This window comes from Dromiciops gliroides, chromosome 4, assembly GCF_019393635.1.
Source record: "Dromiciops gliroides isolate mDroGli1 chromosome 4, mDroGli1.pri, whole genome shotgun sequence".
Lineage (NCBI taxonomy): Eukaryota > Metazoa > Chordata > Mammalia > Microbiotheria > Microbiotheriidae > Dromiciops > Dromiciops gliroides.
Window position 1 is genome coordinate 219035819 of NC_057864.1, and position 24510 is coordinate 219060328.

Genomic DNA, 24510 nt, shown 5'->3' on the forward strand with positions numbered 1-24510 from the left:
AATTTGTATCACAGATCCCCCTAAACTCTGTGACTCCTAGCTACCTTGGAATTAGAAGGTCCCAAAGAGGCCAGAGAGCCCAACTATTTCATTTTATAGATGAAGAAACCAAGGCCCAGAGAAGCTGTGACTTTGACCAGGTTCACATAGGTTGTCCAGTGTCCTATCCACTCCCCAAAGCCTACTAATTATGCAGATACAGCTCCAACTCCCATTCCAGGGCACACAGGGCCCTGCAGGAATCGTAAATCAAATAACAAAGTAATTAAGATAGAATACCACGGCTATACACAGAAAATAGAAGGGCAACAATATAATTTTTATTCTTTTCCCTTCCTATACAAAAATATGCAACTCCTATGGGAATGGGAAAATTATTTCCTCTTAAAGAGAAGGTCGGGGTGGGCAAGGTAAAGAGAAAGGCAGTTGTCCCCTATAACTTCTTAATTTTGTTTCTGAAGCCAGATTGGACATTTGCAAATGCCTCTGGGGTATAGCCATTCACTTTCATGGTTCTTAGAGTGGTCAGGAATCTAATGGGAATTCAGGGATATCATTATAGTTCCATCTATGGAGCCTCTCTGTTCGCCTGAACCAACACTTTTTCCCCAAGCATAGCTTCCCCAATTTATTCTCACCTGCTGGCAAAGAAGCTCCACTGTGGTTGCTTCTCTCAGTCATCTTTTGGGGTGACACTCTAAATCTACCTCTTTTCTTCTTTGTCCTAGTCAGGACTCTGATTTAACTGCTGTCTCAGTCACCAGTCTCATGGGATCCCAATATATGATAGTGTGCTTATTTTAGCCATTATGGACAAATGATTTTAAGAGTCAGCCATTATGAGGAAGCCCCTATTACAACTACACAATACAAGTTAATCATATGTAGAAGATGCTATGTGAAGTCCATATGGAATAGTCTGGTACCTCATGTTTGTCAATAAGAAACTTATCTGGGAGGTATTCATCATTGGGTTCCCTCCTGACTACACCTGGGTATTTTTTGAGCCCCCACAGGGCAATATGCCTTATCATCCCTCTTCTCTAGCCCTTAAATTAACACTTAAGTCAATAATATTGAGTATTTGTCCCTATGCCACAACTACTTTTTTTTATGGAGTCTAATCTTTTTATGCCTTGGCCCTGATATCTATTATAGGTATATGGGAAAAAGATCTAGTTAAGATGGGAGTACATAACATCCATGTCATCTGATATGTGTAGTCAATGGCCCTGTATAAGGTTGGTCCATTCACATATACAATATAGATATTTGGAAGGAACGGTCCTTTCTGTTTGTTTCTGTAATGGGACTTCTGTAGCCAGGAGTTCTTAACCTGGGATCATGAACATGTTTGTATTTCAAAATTATTGGTTTCCTCTGTAATAAAAATTTTTTATTTTATACATTTCAAAACATCATTCTGAGAAGGGGATGGAATCAAAGACAGTAGAACCTCTTGGTGGAACAACTCATGCATCTATCATAACAATGTCTTCTTTTCTTACGAAGTAGAGTGAAAGATAGTATTTCTCCTTATTAAGCCTCTACATATGGTCTTGGAGATTAGTTTTTCCCCTTCTTTCTCCATCAGATGTCTTAAGTAACTTTATTCTTGACTTTACCAAATTGCCAGAAAGATCCATGACACCCACAAAAAGGTTAACCCCTGCTCTATAGGGTATAGAATCACTGAACCATAGAATGTTAGAGCTGGGAAAGACCTCTACTTAAAAGGGCTATTTTATTCATCAATTCAATTCAACAATTGAATTGATTCAATTATTAAGTTCTCCATCTGTATAAAATCCATGGGCTAAGTGCTAGGTATACAAAGACAAAAATGAACAGTCCTTACCCTTACCTTCAAGAATCTTACATTTTGGGGCAGCTAGGTGGCACAGTGGATAAAGCACCGGCCTTGGATTCAGGAGTACCTGAGTTCAAATCTGGTCTCAGATACTTGACACTTACTAGCTGTGTGACCCTGGGCAAGTCACTTAACCCCCATTGCCCTGCAAAAAAATAATAAATTAAAAAAAAAGAATCTTACATTTTGCAGGAGATATACCATATACAAATATCTATCAATCTATCTATCGATCTATCGAAAGTCTATATATGTCTATATAGTCATATATAATATATATTTATATATAGTTAGATGTGTTTATAAATATTCATATATAAATAATATACCCCCACTCCCCATATATATGTATATGTATATGTGTGTGTGTGTGTCTGTATATATATTAGAACTAGAAGGCAATCTTTACTAAAACAAGGATGTGTGAAAGGAAAACAATATGAAGTCATACTGGAAAGGTAGGTGGGAGCCAGAATATGGAAGGCTTTCAATACCAAACAGAGGAATTTGTATTTTTTCTGTAAGAAACTGTTAAAGATTTCTGAATAGGAGAGTGACATGGTCAAATCTGGGTTTAAAGAATATCAATTTTGCAGTTATGTGGAGGCTAGATTGGAGAGAGACAGTAAGCAGGGAGATGAATTAGAACAAAATAACTATAAAGCAAATAGGGAGTTAATGAGGACCTGAACTAAACTAAGTGCATATAGAGGAAAGAGACCCAGGAGATGTGGAGTTATAGATCAATAAGACTTGGAAACTGGTTGGCTGTTGATGACAGGGTAGAAGGAGAATAAGAAAAGGTTTATAAATCTTCAAGGGTTTCATAAATAGGAATTATTACCTATTCCAGCTCTCATATTTTCCATGTAAGGTAATTATTACCTAGAATAAAAAAGTGATTGTCTAAGGTTACATAGCTAATTAATAGGCAGAACTAGAATTTGAAGCACAGTTGTATGTTCTATAAGGTATAGAAATGGGATTTATGAAACTATTTTGTTTAATATTGTGTCTCTCATTGAGGATAGGACCCAAGTCATAAGTTCCCAAGTGCTTATTTACTGCCATGCTACTATATCTCTCCTCTCCCTATTGTAGGAAGTATTTGAAAGAAGTTGATGATCTATAAAGGGATGAAGGAATTATTTTCAATTGTCCTAAAGAAGGAATCTGTTTGACTCCCAATATATCTCATTTACAGTTGTGAATTATAAGTAAAACAGGACTGATTTTTCTCTTATTAAGTAGGCCTTTTCATATTTAGATGCAAAATGTTCATACTTGTATAATAAGACCCTATTACATATGTATGTGTAAATATATGCACATATGTATATATATACATATGTGCATATACATACATATAAATATATATGAAATGAAGAAATCAACCTTTATTTTTTGACTAACTATTCCTGACTTCAAACTTCCCAATTAAAAAGGTAAGCAAATAAATATGGGGAGCTACATATTGTGTCTCTGTATGCATGCCTCACCAGAGTAATTGTTCATTCCAGTAATGGTCCTAAAGATGAACTGGCTGCCTGGTCTAATGAGGCCAGGTGTGCTTACTGGAAAAAGAAGAAAAGAACCTAGAGTAGGATGTCCTTTGATGATCTTTTTCCTCCCTCTTTCTTGTAGCACTGATTTACATGCTTTTGGGTGCAGTGTGGTATAGCAGAGAAAGGTACTAAAAAGGAAGCTTTGGTATAATGCAGGGTGGGAGGGGATGAGGGGGGGGGACCAGATTTGAAATAAAAGGATTTATATTCAAATGCAGATTGGGATAAAATGCATTGATGATCTTGGATGAGGCTACCTTTCTGAACCTCATCTATGAATATAAAGGTGGGACTGAATATAAAGGTGGGATCCATCTTTAAATCTGTGATTTCTAATATGGTGTTCAAAGTGTTTTCAGTCTGTTTAAGAAGGCAAAGGCTTCCTTCGTGGAAAAAAATAAACAAATACAAAACTGAAGAGCAATTACCCAACATATGTATAAATGTAAGACAAAATAAGATAAATGGTATATGTGCATGCTGAGGGGAGGAGATGCCCATTCCTGCCAAGGCAATAGCAGTGACAAGATTATAGGCGCTAAGAAAAAAAAAAGGAGGGGGAGATTCCTGAATAGAGTAGGGGACTGAATTTGATGACATTTGAGGTCTCTTTCAACTATGAGAGGCTATCATTTTATGGTATATTTATGTTTAAGGGTAATGATATTGGCCTTGAAAAGAGGGAGTGTATTGAAGAATAGTTGAAGGAATAGTTGATGTGGGAAACTTGATAGATTTGAATGCCACTTAAAGCCTGCATTTAAAAAGAAGTTTCCTAGAATAGGTACAGGTAGTTTTCAAAAAAAAAAAAATGAAAGCTACCAATGACCACATAAAAGAATGTGTTCCTAATCACCAACATATTGGTGGGGGAGTAATGCTCACTGTTACTTTATTAATTGGTTGCCAGGGACTGGAGCTGCTTTCAAGATGATTGGTTAGTGAGAGGCATGCTATAAGAGCTTGTCTTCTCCCAATGGTATATAAAGCCAGTTAAGACACCATCCCTACCTCTCTTTTTTTTCCTTTTTTGTATGCTTCCTCTTTCTTAGGTTTTTGGACCAAAGTTCATCAAAAGGGTAAATGGTGAATCCAACAATCCCCACCCCTTTCCCTAAACAATGGTAACTTAGAAAAGAAGCACATGGCAAGCAACTTATGTTTTTTTCAACTATTTTGGAGTTTCCAGTCTTCTGGACCCTGGTTGACATCAGCCTTTCAGTTCAGAGGCTAGAGTCTGAGAATAGATTATTTTTTAAATTAAATTTTATTTTCCATGAACAAAAATCAATTTTATATCCTTCCTACTGTTCTAACTCCACAATTAAAGAAAAAGAAAATAAAAATCATTGTAACAAATATTCATAGTAAAGCAGAACAAATTCTTGCTCTGGCCATTTCCAAAAAAAGTGTCTCTTTTTGTGTGTTGAGTCCATAACATTTCTGTCAGGAAGAGGGTAGCTTCATCATCAGTCCTCTAGAACCATAGATGGTTATTGTGTTGATCAGAACTCTTATGGCTTTCAAAGCTTTGTTTTTATTGTGCTGTTGTTATTATCTAAATTGATGAGAATGGACTTTTTATGCCCACAAGAGGGGAATGGTCAAAGCATTTATGGAGTTATTAAGCAGTAGTGGTAGACATGTGCTTGTACGTGGTTTTAGAGGAGAGATCCCTAAAATGGCTTTTTTTTTCAGCATTGGATATTACATCATAGGTAATTCCTATCCTTAGCTTGTGAGTTTTCAAGTTTGAATTCTAGGCAAGAAATAGATAGATAGGGGCAGCTAGATGGCACAGTGGATAAAGCACCGGCCCTGGAGTCAGGAGGACCTGAGTTCAAATCCAGCCTCAGATACTTGACACTTACTAGCTGTGTGACCCTGGGCAAATCACTTAACCCCCGTTGCCCCACAAAAAAAAAAAATGAAAAGAAACAGATAGATAGAGTAAGTGAGCATTTATTAAGTTCTTACTAAGTGTCAGGTATTGTTCTAAGAAAGTAAGACAGTGTCTACATTCAAAGAGCTTACTTTCTAATAATGGGGGGAAACAACAAGCTCCAGATGTTCTTAATGTGGAGTGTGTGCATGTTTTATTGAAATATGTCACTAGCTGTATTTCATTATCATTGGTTTCCTTTATAATCTTATATATTTTATGCATTTAAAATAATTATTCTTGTCCATGGAGTTCACCTGATTGCCAAAAGGGGTTCATAATACAAAAAAGGTTAAGAACCCCTAAAATAGAGGATGATTTCTTTAACATGCTTCTTAGAGAAGGAAGAGGATCACTAATGTGGCACTTGCAACTAGAAGATTAAGGCAACATAGTTGGGGAACTAGAAGATTTGGACTTTACCTTCCCTTCACCACTACCAACATGAGTTGCTTGAGAGTGCAGATCTGAGGTTAATGGAACATGTTTGTTCATCAGTCCTCAAAATGTCAAAGCAGAATGTACCCCTTTTTCACATCTTCCTCTTAGAATACCTAGCTTCCTTCAAAGCTCAGCCCAAGTACCACCTACTGCATGAGGCCTTTCCTCATTCCCTCAGCTGCCAGTCCCTCCCTGCCCAGATTCTCCCCAAGATGACCTTGGGGAGAAGGTACTATCCTACCCTGGGAGAGTGAATTTCCTTGCCTAAGTCCCTTATACCAATTGGACCACAGGTTCACTCTTTATCCCTAGCCTTATATTTTGTGTATGTTGTTTTCCCTGACAGAATGAATGATTTTTCAGGGCAGTGGCTGTCATGTTTTGTTTTTTTTTTTTTTTCTCTCTTTGTGCCCAGTGATTAGCCCAAATGCTTACTCTTTATTGGAATACAGATTTTGGGAAGAAATATTCCTTCTCTTTGTCAGACCCAGCCTGGATCATTATGTTTATTTTTGGCCACCATAGTTTGAAATTGATACACTCAAGAGTGTCCAGAGGAGGACAAACAGGGTGGTGAAGGGCCCTGAGGCCATTTCATGTGATAATTAGTTAAAGGTACTGGGAGGTTTGACCTGGAAGAAGTGAAGAGTCATGGGGATATAATAGCTGTCGGCTGGAGCCCCAGGCACTGAAGCTGCTCTGGGGTTGTAGGAGGGTCAGGGCCCCTAGTAGCCCCCAAAGGGAAGGGGAGATCTGCTGAAAGGCCTACATATATTAAGTGAGAAGTGACTGTATTTGAGAGGGTATTCTGCAGAAGAGAAATTTAACTTATTCTCCTTGGCCCCAGAGAGTAGAAGCAAGAGTGGTAGACTGCTTCTAAGGTCTCTCCTCATTCTAAATCTAGGATCCTGAGTTACAAAGAGGCCTGTCAGGAGAATCTTCCTAATGTATGAGATGATAATGGATTTGAGTCAGATTAAACTCTGAGGATGGGGTCTGGAAGGTACCCAGCCCCACCCCAGTATAGTTAGTTTAAAAGTTTATTGCTTGTCAAATTCTCACTGTCTCCTTTAAGTTTTATTGCCAATTAACAGTATTTTTTACTTCTGCTCAGTCTCCCCACTTGTCAGCTACATATTAGTTTTATTTGGAATCCATCATATGTCAGAACCCCAGTCCCTGTTGAGTGGGTCGGAGAGTTTGCCCACCAATTCAATACTTGGGACTCAAGAAGAAAGGACAGGGCTCGGCACAGGATGTGGCAATTAAGTTGAGATCAGATGTTAAGTGACATGTCTCTTTTTCTCAGAGCAGAATCCCCTTGACCCTAGGGTCCCAACAATGGATTATTCTTTTATTCTTTATTCTATTTCTTTGATTTCCCAACATAGCTGAAGATAATTAACATGACTTCTAAAATTAACACGACTACAAAACAATGCTGAAACACCTGAGTGACTCTTCCTGTTATTCAAGTTGAATATCTTTAGAGATAGGGGCCGGGAGAGGGGAGTCAGTGGGAGCTGTGAGATCTGAAACATCTGACTGTCACTCCCCCATTTCCTCTTCCTTCTGTTTGACCTTGTTCCCCCTCCCCTTTTCCCCCTTGTTCCTGGAACACGTATGCATGTCTCCATACATTGATCACAAGCTAAACACGCACCCTGGGGCAGACAGGATTGGATGTTAGATTGTGAGTTCACCCTAGTGTGTGTGGGGACTTCCCCTATAAAAGGTCAAGGCATGTATTAGCTATTGCGACTCAGGTGTTGAGTTTGCCCATTCCTGCGGGAATGTAATAAATCTGTCTCTGCTTGACTTGGTGGTCTCCTCAAGTTATTTGGGTAAACTGAGGCAGTTTGCCCCAAACACTAGCAATTAGAAATGACTAAAAAAGAGAGTGGTGTACTTAAAGTGTGGGAAGATTTTCTCTCTTTAGAGTTCATCAAAAAGAGACTAGACATCTACTTATCGTGCATATTATACTTGGAATTCCCTTCATTTATGGGTTGGAATAGGTGGCTTCCATGGTCCCTTCCAATTTTCAAATTGAATGATTCTCTGTTCATGGTTTTCTGTGAGTCTTTTGTGTCTGAGAAATTTTCTATGGAGGATGAAATAGAGGTTATGCTGTATCTGATATTCATATTGTACATAGCCTGATTGGATAGGAGTTGGGGATTCAAATACATCTAGTCCTATCCTCTCATTTTACAGATGTAGAAACTGAGGACCAAAGTGATTCAGTGATTTCCCCAAAGACTCATATGCAATAAGTGACAAAGCTAGGATTTGAAACTATGTCCTTTGATTCAGAATCCAGCACATTTTGTACATGAAGCTTATGTATAGTACAGTGTCCTTAAGGAGTAGCCCATTCTGACATTGCCTTGACTGACAGGGTCAATAATTTGCCATATGGTCCCATTCATTATATGATGTTCATCTGTCCATCTTTTCTTTTTTTGTCTCTGCTGCCCTGTAATGGATTTAGTAGCTTTTTCATGATCATTTTTATAAAAGTCAATACTCTTCCTTAAGTGACCTTTAAGCATAATGCCTGAGTGATAATTGGCTGGCATTGAACACAGGGGTTCTGACATGTCCAAGACTCCTTCCTCATCCTGCTGTGCCATTCTGAGAGCCAAGGGCTTGAAGCTAAACCACATACATATGGCTGCTGGCAGTTGATTTCAGCTTTGTCAGTAGTATCCCTAGAAAACTCCATTTCCCAGCTTTTTACATGCCCATTTCCTGCCTTTGGCCCATTCACCATTATTTTCTCACATATATTTTATATTTCTACTCAGCCTGCCTGGCCTGTGAGTAACCACAGCCACTTTCTCTTTTCTATATTCTATATTTCTATATGAGTTTCTTGTGTGCTTGAGAAAAGGGGTGAGAAAGCAGGCAGGAGAAAATGGATAGTTTGTGGTATTAAGTGTGGTGTGCCTGGGTCTGGCAGAAGGATAGGATTATATTATATTGGGCAGGCAGAGGACAGAGCTGAACCAAGGAAAGAATCTAACAAGAGGTTTCTTAGGGACATAATAGCCTAGTACAGATCTTGTTGGGCTATGTGTATTCAAAACAAGTGGGGATGATGAGTGATTACAGCCCCCCCCCCCCACGCACACATTCCATCTCAAACATCCCCTAATAATGGCTTTCTGCCATTTGACTCTTGGCCAAACAACAGCTGGCAAAAAGCCAGAAGTGCTGTAATAGGGGGTGGCAGGGTGGTGATATGCATGTGGGTCCATCCCAGCAGCTGGTGTTTGCAGCTCTGATTGGCTGCTTGCCAATTACTTCCTTTCCTTACAGTGGAGTGGTCATTGCATGTTGGCCCTGTTGTGCTGAATGAAAATAAGCAGGCAGATCTAAATCTTTGGGTTCCCAGGTGCTCTGTGGCATTTCACATACATGATTTTGTTTTCATTTAGTTCCTGGGTAAATTTAGCTTCCCCCAGCTCCTGCCAGTTCTGTGAGCCATTGTACCCCTTCTTGCAGAGTTTCCATTTCTGCCAATGTCTTTCTTTAATGTAGAAGCAGGATTTTGATTATTTGAAGTCTGCAGTTCCATATTCCACATTTCACTTTGTGATACAAAGATAGTTATATGTTCTAAAGCCTCGATTCTCATTGAAAGATATCTCTTGTCTCTGCCCCTTTCCTCCTGAATGGTCTCAATTTCATATACCTGATACTAAGGAGAATATTTTCACTTTCAGGAATCTGAAACAACTTCCCATGCTGTCATAAGAAAGAAGAAAAGGAGAATGGGTTTTACTGAGCTCAGGACCTAGTGTTTGAGCAAAAGATATTTAATTCTAAAGTTTTTGGTAACCCCCAAATGAATTGGAAGATCATTCATGAGTCCATTCTTAGATCATGGAATCACGATTTAGAGTTGGAAGGGACTTGATAGGTCATTTCATTGTATCTCATTGAGGTGAACGAGCAAGTGTTGCACAATTGTCTGATCCTACAGGCTTTGTAAGTCTGTGTACCTGACTAGGGATTCCAGTAATCAATTTGATTCCAAATCATAGAGAGGTCCTAGGAATTCCCAGGTTTGGCTATGCTTTCATTCATCACAGAGTGTTTGGAAAGTTGGGACAGAAATCAGCCATCTGGGTGGGATTCCTCCAGGGAAAGAGTGTTCCATAGGCAATGAAATTTAATCAGCAGCAATTAATTTTCTGTCAAGAAAATGTAAGATTTTGCTTCAAAAGGGGAAGAAAAATGGACTAAATCTTTGATCAAAGACACTAGTGCAAGTTAACTACTTTTTACTGGTGTGGGTGGTTTTTTTTGTCAGTAATGGAGGAATAGTGATGTTTTCACCTTCTTCAGGTAGAGGAAGTTAGACCATGATTTAACTGGATATTTTCTTTCTTTGAAGGCATTTTTGTCTAGAGGAAATATGGGTATCCATCAGCTTCAGAAAGCAAATATAGGGTGAGAAATTAAAGAAAGTAAGCTCCTTGAGCAACAAGGCTCTGTCTTTGTTTCTTTGTATCCCCAATGTCTTGTACATAGTACTTGCCTAATATAACTTCTTTTTGAGTTAGACATCTAATGGATTATAAGGCGAAGGGGAGACACAAAAGTAGGCCATGATTTTTTTTTAAATGGTAATGATTTAAAAACAAAACTCACATCTCTTAACAAAACAGCCTGTATTTTCATTCCCTTTCAAGCTCTGATTTCAAGTTAGGACTGACAGACCCAGTTTTGAGTAGTGAATATAATATAAACTAAACTTTTGATGTTTACTGTGTGAACAACAGGGGGGGGAAGGAAAGGATAATGGAGGAGGGAGGTAGGAAGAAAAAAAAACTCCCATCATTTGCCATAGGGTCAGGAAGGGTGGTCTTATATGTGTGAGAAGGGACTGTCCAAACAATGAGCTTAAGGAGAACCATATTATGCTTTGCTTACCTAACTTTCTAGTCACTTGGGTTTTGGAGTCTCTGATACTGTTTGGGTTTTGTGGGAATTCTGAAAGAACTTGTAATAGGATAGGAACTCTTGGCTTAGTGTTTCAGAAAAAGTAGAATGGAAAGTTATGGGTCGATGTAGTCAAGATTGGTGTAATTACATACTGTTCTTTTACCTAATGGTTCTTAAGTTTTTATTAACTAGAAATCATCAACAAATATGAATATGCATCTATAGAAAAAATACAGAAAAAAAATAAATCTATTGTGGACATACATCTTACTCTTCTTTTTTTTTTATGGGGCAATGAAGGTTAAGTGATGTGCACAGGGTCACACAGCTAGTAAGTGTTAAGTGTCTGAGGCTGGATTTGAACTCAGGTCTTCCTCAATCCAGGGCTTGTGCTTTATCCACTGGGCCACCTAGCTGGTCCCCATCTTATTCTTTTTACTATATATTAAATTTAATTCTGTAGTGTTAATATTGACTTGCCAATTCCCTCCTTAACAGAACTTAGTTCTTTTCTGAGAATTTTTTTAATGTTTCACTGATATTCATTTCTTTCTCTACTTATTTCCATCACTATCACTACCCATTCATCTCTCTTACAACTCTAAGTTATTTTCCTAACTCGTCAGAGTATTTCACAGCTCCATCAATGCTACATAAATATGACTTGTCTTCCCACAACTCCAACATTTTCCTTTTTTTTCATCTTTGTCAATTGCATAGGTTTGAAGTGAGACCTCAAAATTTCTTCAATTTGCATATGTTGCTAGTGATTTGGAGAATTTTTTTCATTTGGCTGTTGAGAGCTTGGATTTCTTCCCTTGAGAACTTCTTGTTCATAGCCTCTGACCATTATCTCTTGAGAAATGGCTTTTTTCTTTAAACATTTATTTCAATTCTCAATGTACCTTAGAAATAAGATAATTATCAGAAAACATTGCTATAAAAAATTCCCCAGTTCTTCTGATTTACACCATCTAATGTTGATCAAGAACCCTTTCCTCCTATCTATAGTCAGAAATAAAATCTTTATAACAAAATGCATAGTAAAGCAAAATAAATTCCCACATTGGCCATATCCAAAAATGTAGGTTTAATTCTTCATTGAGTTTACTACCTATCTTTCATCATTGGTTCTCTGGAATTTGCCATTGAGGCAGTTAGGTGAATGCAGTGGATAGAGCACTGGGTCTGGAGTCAAGGAAATTTGAGTTCAAATTTGGCCTCAGAAATTTCCTAGCTGTGTGACTCTGGGCAAATCACTTAATCTATGAAGCCTCAGTTTCCTCAAATGCAAAATAGGGATAATAATGGTACCTATGCCCAAGGGATGTTGTGAGGACCAATTCAAAATGATACCTGGCACAGAGTAGGTGTTTAGTATTAATGCCATAATTAATTAATATTAATTCCCTTACCTTCCTTTATTAGTCACTGCTTTGATCTTAAGTCTTCTTAGTCTTTCAAAGTTATTTATTTTATATAATTGTTATTGTAGAAAAAAAAGTATTCTGGTTATTCTCACTTAACCCATATCTGTTCATCAAGTCTTCCTAAACTGAAACGGTCCCTTTCAGAATTTCTTTTTTCATTGTTGTCTTGATGATCTTTTTGTTTTTGTTTTTAATTTATTACTTTTTTTACATTCTTTTCTTTTTAAATTTTGATTTCTAGATTCTCTTCCTCCCTTTCACACTTCCCCTACCCACTGAGAAGGCAAACCACATCATCAATTATACATGTGAAGTCATGGAAAACACTTCCATATTAGCCATATTGCCAAAAAAAAGTGAGAAAATTCTCCTTCAATTTGCACTCAAAGTTCATTATTCTCCCCCTGGATGTATATGGCATTTTTTCATCATGAGTCTTTAGAATTGTCTTGGATCACCATATTGATCAGAGTATCCAAGTCTTTCACAGTTGATAATCATTACAGTTTTGCTTTTACTGTGCACAATGAGGTCTCAGTTCTTTTCAGTTCATTTTACATCAGTTCATATGTCTTGCCATGGTTTTTCCCTGAAACTCCCCCATATCATTTCTTATAGCACAGTAATACTCCAACACAATCATATGCTACAACTTGTTCAGCCTTTTCTCAATTGATAAGCATCTCTTCAACTTCCAATTCTTTGCCACTATAAAAAAGCTGCCCTAAAAATTATTTTATAAAGTTAGAAAAAATAATAGCAAAATTCATCTGGAAAAATAAAAAGTCAAGAATATCAAGGGAACTAATAAAAATGCACAGGAAGCTGGGCTAGCCATATCAAATTTGAAGCTATACTATAAAGTGGCAGTCATCAAAACTATTTGGTACTGGCTAAGAAATAGAGTGGTGGATCAATGGAATAGGTTAGGCACAGGAGACACAGTAGTAAATAACAATAGTAAACTACTATTTGATAAACCCAAAGACTCTAGATTCTGGGATAGGAACTGAGTATTTGACAAAAAACTGCTGGGAAAACTAGAAGACAGGCTGGCAGAAACCAGGGATAGACCAACATGTTACACCTTATAAAAAATAAGGTCAAAATGGGTTCAAGATTTAGACATAAAAGGTGATACCATAGATAAATTAGGAGAGGAAGGAATAGTTTACCTCCCAGATCTATGGAAAGGAAAACAATTTATGTCCAAACAAGAGATAGAGAATATTATGAAATGCAAGGTGGAAGACTTTGATTACATTAAATTAAAACATTTTTGTACAAACAGAAACAATTCAGGCATAATTATAAGGGACGCAGAAAACTGGGAAACAATTTTTACAGCCAGCATTTCTGATAAAGGCCTCATTTCTAAAACATATCAGGAACTAAATCAAATTTATAAGAATCCAGGTCATTCCCCAATTGAGAAATGGTCAAAGCATATGAAAAGACAGTTTTCTGATGAAGAAGTCAAAGCTATCTATTGTCATATTAAAAAATGCTCTAAATCACTAGTGATAAGCGAAATGCAAATTAAAACAACTCTGAGATACCACCTCACACTGATCCCATTGGCTAATATGACAAAAAAGGGAAATAATAAATGTTGGAGAAGCTGTGGAAAAATTGGAACACTAATACATTATTGGTGGATCTGTGAAGTGATCCAACCATTCTGGAGAGCAATTTGGAACTATGCCCAAAGGGGTATGGGACTGTTCATACCCTTTGACCCAGTGGTATCACTGCTAGGTCTGTATCCCAAAGAGACCATAGAAAATGGAAAAGGACCCACATGTACAAAAATATTTGTAGCAGCTCTCTTTATGGTGGCAAAAAATTGCAAATCGAGGGAATGCCTATCAATAGGGGAATAGCTAAACAAGTTGTGTTATATAAATGTAATGGAATACTATTGTGCTGAAAGAAATGATGAGCAGGAGGAATTCAGAGAAACCTGGAAGGACTTACATGAACTGATGCTTACTGAGAGAAGCAGAACCAGGAAAACATTGTACATAGTAACAGCAACATTGTGTGATGAACAGTGGGAATAGACTTGGCTCTTCTCAGCAGTGCAACAATCCAAAACAGTTTCAAATAACTTATGGTAGAAAATGTTCTCAACATCCAGAAAAAAGAACTGTGAATTATGTGAATTATGAATGCAGACTGAACTATACTGTTTCTACTTTTGGACTGTTTTTTTTTTCCTTCTTTTTTGAGGTTTTTCCCTTGTGCACTGATTCTTCTTTCACAAGATGATTAATGTAGAAATATGTTTAATGTGATTGTACATATACAACGTATATCAGACTTCTTCCATCTTGGGGAGGAGGGAGGGGAGGGAGGGTGAGAAAAAAAAATTTGGAACTAAAAATCCTGTGAAAACAAATGTTGAAATCTATCCTTATATGTAACTGGAAAATAATAAAATACTTTAAGAAAAAAAGCTGCTATAAATGTTTATATATATAAATGTGCATACATAGATGTACATACACATACACACACACACACACACACACACACACACATATATATATATATATATACATGGGTCATTTTCCTTTTCCTTTGAGTTCTTTAGGCTATAGACATAGTAGTAGTATTGCTGGATCAAAAGGTATGCAGTTTTATAGCCCTTTAGGTGTCATTCCAGATTGTTTTCTAGAATGGTTGGACGAGTTCACTTTTCCACCAATAGTTCATTAATGTATCTATTTTCCATCATAACCTCCAGCATTTGTCATTTCTGATAGGTGTGATACTGTACCTCAGAGATATTTCAATTTTGCCTTTCTCTGATCAATAGTATTTCTGAAAACTTCCTGTTCATAACCTTTGACCATTTATCAATTGGAGAATAGCTCTTATTTTATGAATTTGACTTAATTCCCTATATATTTGAGAAATGATGCCTTTAGCAGAGAAATATATTTTAATTTTTGAATATTATTCTATTGTCTATGATACATTTTAGCAAGATGTGGTTTCACTGATTGTCTCTTTCAATTACATCTAATTTTCTTTTTACATTGTCTGAGATCATGATTTCAAACCTGCCCTCTTCACTTCAACTGAAGCATAATAGACTTTACTCCAGTCCCAAGTATGTCTCTTGTACACAACATGTTGTTGGATCCTCATTTCTAATCTATTCTGATATCCAATTCCATTCTGTGGGTTAGCTCCTCCCATTCATAGTTACAGTTATCATAACTAACTGTGCATTTCCCTTCATCCCATTCTCCTCTGTTTTTCCTTCTCTCTCTTTTTATCCTGTCCCTCCTCAAAAGTCAATTTTGCTTCTAAACGCTGCCTCCCTTACTCCTCCCTCTCATAATCCCTCCCTTATTATTTTCTCCTCCTTTTTCCTTATTGAGGATGTTACATTTCTATACACAACTCACTCTGTGTGCGTATGTGGATAGATAGATAGATAGATAGATAGATAGATAGATAGATAGATAGATAGATAGATAGGTAGGTAGGTAGGTAGGTAGGTAGGTAGGTAGGTAGGTAGATGATAGATATAGACATATTCTTCCCTCTTTGAACCAGTTCTTATGAGAATGAGGTTCAAGCATTGCCAAATACCCCCATTTCCCTACAACTGTAAAATCTCTTCCTTGTGTGTCTCTTTATGCAAGAAATTTTGTCCCATTCTACCTCTCCCTTCCCTCTTGTCCCAGTGCATCCCTCTTTCTTACCCTTTAATTTTTTTGGAGCTCATTCCAACATAATTGACTTACACCCATGTCATCTGTCTATTTTAACTGCCCTAATAATGACAGTTCTTAGGAGTTATATGTATCTTCTTCTCATATAGTAATGTAAACAGTTTAACTTTATTGAGTCCCTTATGGTACATCTTTCATGTTTATGTTTTTGTGCTTCTCCTTAGTATCATGTTTGAATATTATTTTTTTCATGTAGCTCTGTTCTTTTCATGAGGAATACTTATAAGTCCTCTATTAATTAAATATCCATTGTTTTCCCTGAAGGATTGCACTCAGTTTTGCTAGGTAAGTTATTCTTGATTGGAATGCTAGCTTCTTTTTCTTGTGGAATATCACATTCCATGCCCTCTGTTCCTTTAATATGGAAAGCAGTTAAATCTTTCATGATCCTGACTGTGGCTCTATGATATTTCAATTGTTTCTTTCTGGCTGTTTGTAATATTTGCTCCTTGACCTGGAAGCTCAGGAATTTGGCTATAATAGTCCTGGGAGTTTTATTTAAGCAACTCTTTCAGGAGACAAATAATTTTTTTCATTTTCTATTTTATGCCCTGGATCTAAGACATCATGACAGTTTTCCTTGATAATTTCTTGAAATATGATATCTAGCCTCTTTTCTTTGAATATGACTTTCAGGTAGTCCAATAATTCTTAAATTATCTTTAAATTATCCTTGATCTATTTTCTAAGTCAGTTGTTTTTCCAATGAGATAGTTCATATTTTCTTCTATTTTGTATTCTTTTGAGTTTGTTTTATTTTTTCTTGATGTCTCATGGGATCATTAGCTTCCACTTGCCAGATTCTAATTTTTTTTGAAGACTAATTAAAAAAATTTTAATTTATTTTTTCTTAATAGTATTTTATTTTTATATAATTTCATGTAAAGATAGTTTTCAACATTCATTTTTTCAATCTTAATAGTATTTTTCCAGTTACATGTCAAAATAGTTTTTAACATTAATTTTTATAAGATTTTGAGTTTCAAAGTTTCTTCCCTCCCAAAGACAGCAAGCAATCTGATATAAGTAATACATGTACAATCATGTTAAACAAATTTCTACATTAGTCATGTTATAAAAGAAGAATTATTACAAAAGGGAAAAATCACTAGAAAGAAAAAAACAAGGGAAAATAGTATGCTTCGATCTGTATTTAGACTCCATACCTTTTTCTCTGGATATGGATAGCATTATCCATCATGAGTCTTTTGTTATTGTCTTTGATCATAGCATTGATGAGAAGAGCTAAGTCTATCATAGTTGGTCATCAAACAATGTTGTTGTTACTATGTACAATGGTCTCGTTCTCCTCACTTTACTACATATTAGCTAATGTAAATTTTTACAGGTTTTTTGAAGTCATTTCTTATTTCACAATGATATTCTATTATATTCATATGAAAAAACTTATTCAGCTATTCCCTAATTGATGGGCATTCCCTCAATTTCCAATTCTTTGCCACCACAGAAAAGCTGCTACAAATATTTTTGTACATGTGGGTCATTTTCCCTTTTTTATGATCTTTTTAGGATATAAACCTAGTAGAGGTAGTGCTTGATCAAAGAGTATGCACAGTTTTATAGCCCTTTGAGCATATTTCCAAATTGTTCTCCAGAATGATTGGATCAGTTCACAACTCCACCACCAATGCATTAGTGTTCCATTTTTCCCACATCTTCTCCAACATTTATTATTTTCCCTTTTCGTCATATTAGCCAATCTGATATGTGTGAGGTGGTACCTCAGGGTTGTTTTGGTTTGCATTTCTCTAAGAAATGGTGATTTAGAGCATTTTTCATATGACTATAGATATCTTTAATTTCTTCATCTGAAAACTGCCTATTCATATACTTTGAACATTTATAAATTGGGGAGTGATTTGTGTTCTTATAAAATTGACTAAGTAGGGGCAGCTAGGTGGTGCAGTGGATAGAGCACCAGCCCTGGAGTCAGGAGGACCTGAATTCAAATCCAGCCTCAGACACTTGACACTTAACTAGCTGTGTGACGCTGGGCAAGTCACTTAACCCCAGTTGCCTCTTAAAAACAAACAAAAAAAATTGACTAAGTTCTCTATATATTTGAGAAATGAGGCCTTTTATCAGAAACACTTGTTATAAAAATTGTTCTGCTTTCCTTCTAATCTTGGTTGCATTGATTTTGTTTGTGCAAAAAGTTTTAAATTTAATGTAATCAAAATTATCAATTTTGCCCAATTCTAATTTTAAGGAGTTATTCTGTTCAGTGAATTTTTGTACCTTCTTTTGCATTTGGCCAATTCTATGTTTTAAGGAGTCTTTCTCTTCAGTGGATTTTTGTGCTTCTTTTAACATTAGACCAATTCTGTTTTTTAAGGTGATGTTTTATTTAGTATTGCTTTGTGCCTCTTAGCAAACTGTTAATCCTCTTTTCATAATTTTCTTGCATCACTTTCATTTGTTTCCCCATGTTTCCTCCACCACATACATCTCTTTCTCTAACTCTTCAAGGAATTCTTAGTGACCTGAAGTCCAACAAACATTTTTCTTTGAGGCTTTATTTGTAGGTCTGTTCATATTGTTGTCTTTTTCTAAGTTTATGTTTCTGCATCCCCTCTACTGTAGTGGTTTTTCATGGTCAAATTCTTTTTTGTTGTTTTTGTTTGCTCATTTTCCTAACCCCCTTTTTTAAATTAAAAAAAAAAAACTTTGAACTTAATGTTAAAGTTGGGCTCTGCTTACTTAGAGGTGGGGAAGCACTGTGCCAAACTTCAGGCTTTATCATGCTGCTGTTTTCAGAGCTAATTCTGGGGGTCTACAAGGTTTTGGGTCTTCTAAGGTGGTGTTGTCCTAGGAGAGGTTTGGCCTGCCCTCTGATCTTTATCCAGAAAGGGCCCTTTTTTACCTGCAGCTGCAAACTGCTAGCACTTCTCTTGGCCCTGGAACTGTGACCATTGGTGTTTGTGACTGAACACTTCTCCTTTCACTAGACCCAGAGCTGGGTATTGGCAATAGTGTTGCCAATTGTCTCCAGCTGTACCCAGTGCCAGAAAAGGGTCCAGAGAGTCTTTTTCTGACCAGTTGTCTGACCCCCTTACCATCTCTGGGCCTAGAGCTCCCAAAGCTGCTGCTGCTGCTACTGCTGCTCTCACCATCCCCTCCAAGGCCCAATGCTGGTGGTCGTCCTATGCTTTGGTCTGAACCCACCCAGCTGTTACATATGTCTCCTGTGGACTTGCTAAGTTATCTTAGGCCAGAAAAATATCTCCCCCTCACCTTTTTTGGTTCTGCTTCTCCAAAATGTGATTTGAGCCATTATTTTAAAGTTGTTTGGAGGGTAATGTTGGGAAAGTTTATCTGGGTCCCTACTCTGCCATCTTGGCTCCACCCCTTCCTTTCATTATTTTTTTATGGCACAATAATATTCCATATTCATATACCATAATTTGTTTAGCCATTCCATCACTGATGTGTATACCCTTAGTTTCCAGTTCCATGCCACTACAAAAGCAACTGATATAAATATTTTTTTACATAAGGAAGTTTTTTTCCCTGGTACTTTGTTCTCTTTGGGGGTATGTTCCTAGTAATCATATCACTAGATGAAAGAGTCTGCACAGTTGGTGCTCTGGTCTTTTCATCAGGAAAGCCTGAAAGGATTCTATTTTATTAAAGGTCCATTTTTTTCCACTGTAGAATTGCCCAGGGTCACACAGCTAGTAAGTGTTAAGTGTCTGAGGCCAGATTTGAACTCAGGTACTCCTGACTCCAGGGCCGGTGCTCTATCCACTGCGCCACCTAGCTGTGCCCCTCCACTGTAGAATTATACTCAACTTTTCAAAATCCCCTGGCTAGTCTTTTTCTCTTCTTTCTGTTCTCTTTCTTACCTTATGTAACACATGGACCACCCACATTATAGTGTCTCACACTTCTCACACAAGGAAAATCCTCTTCTTTTCTAGAAACAAAGAAATGGTCACAAGTTTTTTCAACTTACAATCATCCTTAAAAGGGTACTGAGAAAGTGTCATACCTTTAATTGGTTACAATTTCCATTAAGACAGAGAATTGCAAAACTCATCATGCTTGCTCTCTCTGGCAATGCAGTCAAGCCCAGCCAGCTATTTACTCTCTAGAATGATATATTGAGCAATAAGTTTGTAGCAAACAGGGCTCTCATCAAAGCAGCTACAAATCTGGCTCTCCCCATGATGCTTTTTCCTTTCATAACCAGAAGTGGAAGTAAGAGAACAAAATATGCACCTGAAAAGCTTCAACTCTCTCTAACTCTAGGTCAATTTTAAGGACCTTAGCTGACATAGTTGTTCTTATCCAATGAGCTCCTTTCTCTAGCTAATTAGGGAGAAACAGCTTTTCAGCTGCCACCTCTACCTGCTTCTTCTCCACATAGTTGGGACAGATATGATCATTTTATTTTCTTCTATTTATTCAATCTTCAATTTTCCCTTGTTAGGTTCTTCACTCTTCAACCATTACTCTTACTGGCCTAAATAATAGATTTTTGGCTATTCGTTGATTCATTTCACAAAAATCTCTCCTATGAAATCATATTAAATCATCGTGGTCTCCAAACAGTTATATAATAAATTATTTTGTGAGCTTTACTCTTTTTTTTTTTTTTTTTTTTTGCGGGGCAATGGGGGTTAAGTGACTTGCCCAGGTTCACAAAGCTAGTAAGTGTCAAGTGTCTAAGGCTGGATTTGAACTCAGATACTCCTGAATCCAGGGCCGGTGCTTTATCCACTGTGCCAGCTAGCTGCCCCCAGCTTTACTCTTTTAAGCCTTAAAACAGTTATGTGCAAATAATCTGAATTATCATAATACCCTCAAGTTCTAGCCATTCTGTAGTCTTCAGAGGTCATTTTTTAATACTTGAATTTTATAATTTTTTTTAAAAAATAAAACATGTTAGGGGGAAGCTTGGTCACACAGTGGATAAAGCACCAGCCTTGGATTCAGGAGGACCTGAGTTCGAATTCAGCCTCAAACACTTTACACTTACTAGCTCTATGACCTTGGGCAAGTCACTTAGCCCTCATTGACCTGCAAAAAATAAAATAAAATAAAATAAAATATTTTGTTTCCCCCAGTTAAATCATAATACTGTTCACATAGAAAAATATCTTTTTCATCAACAAGATGATTTGTCTTTCTTAATGCCATAGTTTAATGCCAAACTGCTCACTTATCTCTGAAAACTGTAGTTTTTATGCAGGTTTTAGCAATTTTTATTAAATAAAATTTCTTTTCCTACTCCTTTAAGGCACTACACTATTCATACATACATACACACACACACACACACACACACACACACACACACATATATATATATATATATATACTTATAGAAAAGCAGTAGCTTACATCCTTTATCAATTGATTACATTTTTTCCATAAGATTGTTTTTTCTTTTTCTAGCACCAAATTGTTCTATAGTATTTTTGGACCATATTTTTCATTTGTATATTTTAAATCATCTTCTTTTTTGTGATTCTGTGATTAGTAAGGAGAAACAATAACAAAATACTGTGTAAAATCAAGCAAAACAATTTTAAAATCATGAATTAATTGCTATGTTCCAAGCACTATGTGAGGTATTAAGGTACAAATATGAAAATGGAATGATTCCTGCCCTCAGGGAGCTTATGTTTTATCAAAGGAATGAAATATATAATATTGATCATTATCAGCTGAGGGACTGGTCAAGAAAGACCTCAATGCAAGAGGTGGTACTTAAGCTAAATTTCTAAGGAAGTTCCGGATTCTAAGACACAAAGAGGGAGCACATTCTAGACATAGCAGATAGCTGTGCAAAGGCAAAGATGGGATAGAAAATACATTGGCGGGGGGGGGGGGGTGGAGGAGGAAGGGGGTGGGATGGGGGGGAGAAAGGAAGACAGTTGACTGGATAATAGATTGTATAAAGGAAATAATATTTAGTAAACATGGAAAACTAGGTTAGAGTTAGGTTGTAAAGTGTTTAAATGAAGAGGAGTTTTCCTACTACTTAAAGGTCTTAGGAAGCCACTGGAATTTCCTAAGTGATATGGTCATACTTGTGGTTTAAGATGATCACTTTGGCTGCTTTTTAAAGGATGGATTGGAGCATTAAAAAGATGTGAGGTCGAGAGACCATTGAGAAGAATAGTTTAATGGATCAGGCAAAAGAAGATGAGGGCTTAAATAATGTTGTGGCTGGCTATGTGAGTGAAGAGGAAGGGATGAATTTGAGAGATGGTATTGAGGTAGAATTGGTAAGAGTTTTTGTTCCAGAGTGTCCTTGCTAGTGAAGAAACCCATAGTTTAGAGTTTGATTCTCTAGGAAGGAAAGTCTCATTCCTTTTCTTAAAAATTATTTTTTTTTTAGATTAAAGGACACGAAAAAATGTCATTGAAAAAAGAGGATTGTATATGAAACTGTGAATTTCTGTTACATACAGGTTTTTTAAGGGTATATTAAATTTAATACAATAACAACACAACTCAGCTTTTTTGTGTCTCCATTTCAGCTTCCTCCTGGTCTCTTCAGTGTTATTTTCAAGTGTTTTATTGATATTCTTTTTTTTCATCTCTAGCAAAACTGTTATAACCACTAGCCTCATCCACCCTTGCCATCCTTTCTCCCCTGGAAGCCCTCTCTTTTTTTTACAAATAAGAATAGTTAGGCAAAAGAAATCAACATTATTGGCTTTGTCTGAAAATCCAAGTCTCATCCTGGACCTGTGCCATTATGGCACTGATTGGAAGTTGGAAGTCTTTTAAATTTGGTTTTCTTTATATTAATGTTATGTTTATGTTTCTTTATGTTTTATTTATATTATGTTTCTTTATAATAATGTCAAATTTATGCTTCTCTTTACTTCATAAATGTTATGTTTCTTTTCACTTCACTCTGCATTAGTTCATTAGTTTGTGAGGCTATGTGTGTTGGTTGGTAGGTGGGTGGGTGGCTCTCCTAAGTAAATCAATTACTCCCATCCTGCTTAACCCTGAAACTTTATCAGATGAGAACATCTCCTTTTGGGAGAAAGATAGAACCTTGCCTTCACTCTATCCTTAACTGGAAGATGAACTTTTTTTGTTGTTGTTTTGTTTTGTTTTTTTAAGGCAGGCAATTGGGGTTAAGTGACTTGCCCAGGGTCACACAGTTAGTAAGTGTTAAGTGTCTGAGGCCAGATTTGAACTCAGGTACTCCTGACTCCAGGGCCGGTGCTTATCCACTATGCCACCTAGCTGCCCGAAGATGAACTTTTTAATGACAGAAGGTTGGAGGATTTTGACTTCCTCACTGGGGTCCTAGCAGCATCCTGGGACAGCACCAGATTTTGGCAGCACATGCACTGGAATCCAAAGCCAAAGTAGACTCATAAAGGAAAGCCAACTTCAAAACTCTACAAGGAGTAAAGCTGAAAAACTATGCCATGCATAGGGAGAAAAAGATATTTAGCAACTAGGAGATATGAGTTACCCATTTACCATATGGCCACATATGCTTTCTAATCTTGAAAGCCTACTTTTCTCTAGATACTGTATGTTCTTGTAAGAGAGTATGTCACAGACGTGGGTGCAGGAGGGAGGAGGATGTTTTTCACCAATTGTTCCTTAATATACTACCTAGTGAATTCCTCTTTCTAAAAGCTAGTTAAATCTGGCTGACTAATCAATATTAACTGATAATCATTAGAGGGAGGGGGACATACCAGTGAGGACTTGTGAACAATAACATTAGAAAAATACACCCAAACCTGCAGCAGCTAAGTTCTGAGAAATAGACTTGAGAAGGGAGTTGGCATAGTGGCCCTAAAGCTCATGGTATAAGTTCAAATGATTGTAGAATCATAGAATCATAGATCTAGAGCTACATTGCCTCTTAGATGTCATTGAATTCAATGTAGATAAGGAAACTGAAGCCAACAGAAGTTAAATTATTCATTCAGAGTTATACTGCCATTAGGTGTCAGAGGCCAGCTTCAAACCAAGGTCTTTCTATATCCAAGTCAAACCCACACTTTGTCTTCCTAAGTTTCTTTGAGTCATACCCATTATTTCATATAATACAGCAATAGTCCATTAAACCAATATGCCACAATTTATTAATTCCCCAGTTGAAGGACACCCACTGTTTTCAGTTTTTTACTACCCCCCCAAAAAAAAGTCCTGCTATAAATATTTTCGTTATATGGGTCCTTGCCCTCTATCTGAACCTCTTTGGGATACATACCTAGTACTGTTAAGACTAACTCAGAGTAAGGAAACTTATATAGTTCCTGATTGTGTTCCAGAGTCATTGGACTAATTCACAGTTTTACCAGTAGTATGTTAGTCCTCTCATACCAGATCCTCAAACAATGGGCATTTTTCTCTTTTGTTATTTTTGCCAATCTGATGAAGATGAGGTGGAACCTCAGTGTTGGTTTAATTTGCATTCTTTTATTATTGGTAATTTGGAGAATTTTTTCATATGGTTATTGATACCTTGCATTTTTAATTTGAAAACTGTTAGTTCATATTCTTTGACTACTTATCTATTGAGGAATGCCTTGCTTGTTCATAT

General features: G+C 36.8%; 1 protein-coding gene across 7 annotated transcripts in view; it reads left to right on the forward strand.

The window, feature by feature from the left end:
• The window catches only part of RBFOX3 (RNA binding fox-1 homolog 3), a 983769-nt gene that overhangs the window by 411178 nt on the left and 548081 nt on the right, over window positions 1-24510 (forward strand). The gene's annotated exons all lie outside the window — the stretch shown is intronic.